The sequence below is a fragment of the Lolium perenne genome, chromosome 6 (assembly GCF_019359855.2).
Source record: "Lolium perenne isolate Kyuss_39 chromosome 6, Kyuss_2.0, whole genome shotgun sequence".
Taxonomy (NCBI): domain Eukaryota; kingdom Viridiplantae; phylum Streptophyta; class Magnoliopsida; order Poales; family Poaceae; genus Lolium; species Lolium perenne.
The window spans coordinates 134033010-134035743 of record NC_067249.2 but is presented as its reverse complement, the minus strand read 5'-3'; positions in this window follow the sequence as shown (position 1 = coordinate 134035743).

Sequence of the window (2734 nt, the reverse complement as noted above, 5' to 3'; positions counted from 1 at the left end):
CTTATGTGGAACTCAATATTAGCCATGCTCTAGCTTATGTGTTAAGCAATGAATGATTATGATCTTGAATGCTTGATCACAAGTGAATAACTCAAGATATGGCTCTAAGTCGGTGTCATGATAGTATCATGAATTAAGCTATGGTTGACTAAGATTTAGAGCACGTAAACAAATGAAGAGTTCTTTATACACTTCAAGATAATATGATAGAGCGTGAGAATATACAAGGTTTACCAATACAAAGAGTGAAGAATAGATTCAATTTTGGTCAACACATGAAGCATGAAGAATGTGCCACGTGAAGTCATGTGGTATGGTAAGCCTTGTCAATTATGTTTTATGAACTAACATATCATATATGTCCCCTTGTGTTGTCTATGTGGGTTAGGTATCTTTCCATGGGCATGCATCAAAAGTGAGATCTCATATAGCCCATGAAAGGATGACATCAAGTGGTGTTCGTCATCAAGGTTGAGTTGGGCAAGTTCAAGATGAGCATCTCAAGAGGATCACATGCTTGAAGCTTGATGACGCGTAAAGCACATGCCCGTTGGGAACCCCAAGTGGAAGGTGTGATGCGTGCAGCAGCAATTTTCCCTCAGTAAGAAACCAAGGTTTATAGAACCAGTAGGAGTCAAGGAACACGTGAAGGTCGTTGGTGACGGAGTGTAGTGCGGAGCAACACCAGGGATTCCGCCGCCAACGTGGAACCTGCACAACACAATCAAAATACTTTGCCCCAACGTAACAGTGAGGTTGTCAATCTCACCGGCTTGTTGTAAACAAAGGATTAAATATATAGTGTGGAAGATGATGTTTGTTTGCGAAGAACAATAAAGAACAATGTTTGCAGTAGATTGTATTCAGATGTAAAAGAATGGACCGGGGTCCACAGTTCACTAGTGGTGTCTCTCCAATAAGATAAATAGCATGTTGGGTGAACAAATTACAGTTGGGCAATTGACAAATAAAGAGGGCATAACAATGCAGATACATATCATGATGACTAGTGTGAGATTTAATCAGGGCATTACGACAAAGTACATAGACCGCTATCCAGCATGCATCTATGCCTAAAAAGTCCACCTTCGGGTTAGCATCCGCACCCCTTCCAGTATTAAGTTGCAAACAACAGACAATTGCATTAAGTATGGTGCGTAATGTAATCAACACAAATATCCTTAGACAAAGCATTGATGTTTTATCCCTAGTGGCAACAGCACATCCACAACCTTAGAACTTTCTGTCACTGTCCCAGATTTAATGGAGGCATGAACCCACTATCGAGCTTAAATACTCCCTCTTGGAGTTACAAGTATCAACTTGACCGGAGCCTCTACTAGCAACGGAGAGCATGCAAGAACATAAACAACACATATATGATAGATTGATAATCAACTTGACATAGTATTCCATATTCATCGGATCCCAACAAACACAACATGTAGCATTACAAATAGATGATCTTGATCATGATAGGCAGCTCACAAGATCTAACATGATAGCACAATGAGGAGAAGACAACCATCTAGCTACTGCTATGGACCCATAGTCCAGGAGTGTGATACGTCTCCGACGTATCGATAATTTCTTATGTTCCATGCCACATTATTGATGATATCTACATGTTTTATGCATACTTTATGTCATATTTATGCATTTTCCGGCACTAACCTATTAACGAGATGCCGAAGAGCCAGTTGTTGTTTTCTGCTGTTTTTGGTTTCAGAAATCCTAGTAAGGAAATATTCTCAGAATTGGACGAAATCAACGCCCAGGGGCCTATTTTCACACGAAGCTTCCAGAAGACCGAAGGGAAGACGAAGTGGGGCCATGGGGCGCCGCCACACTAGGGCGGCACGGCCCAGAGGGGGCCCGCGCGGCCCTAGCGTGTGGGGCCCCCATGACGCCTCCTGACCTGCCCTTCCGCCTACAAATAGCCTTCATCGCGAAACCCCCAGTACCGAGAGCCACGATACGGAAAACCTTCCAGAGACGCCGCCGCCGCCAATCCCATCTCGGGGGATTCAGGAGATCGCCTCCGGCACCCTGCCGGAGAGGGGAATCATCTCCCGGAGGACTCTTCACCGCCATGGTCGCCTCCGGAGTGATGAGTGAGTAGTTCACCCCTGGACTATGGGTCCATAGCAGTAGCTAGATGGTTGTCTTCTCCTTATGTGCTTCATTGTCGGGTCTTGTGAGCTGCCTAACATGATCAAGATCATCTATCTGTAATGCTATATGTTGTGTTTGTTGGAATCCGATGGATAGAGAATACTATGTTATGTTGATTATCAATCTATTACCTATGTGTTGTTTATGATCTTGCATGCTCTCCGTTATTAGTAGAGGCTCTGGCCAAGTTTTTACTCTTAACTCCAAGAGGGAGTATTTATGCTCGATAGTGGGTTCATGCCTCCATTAAATCTGGGACAGTGACAGAAAGTTCTAAGGTTGTGGATGTGCTGTTGCCACTAGGGATAAAACATCGATGCTATGTCCGAGGATGTAGTTGTTGATTACATTACGCACCATACTTAATGCAATTGTCTGTTGTTTGCAACTTAATACTGGAAGGGGTTCGGATGATAACCTGAAGGTGGACTTTTTAGGCATAGATGCATGTTGGATAGCGGTCTATGTACTTTGTCGTAATGCCCAATTAAATCTCACTATACTCATCATATCATGTATGTGCATGGTCATGCCCTCTCTATTTGTCAATTGCCCAACT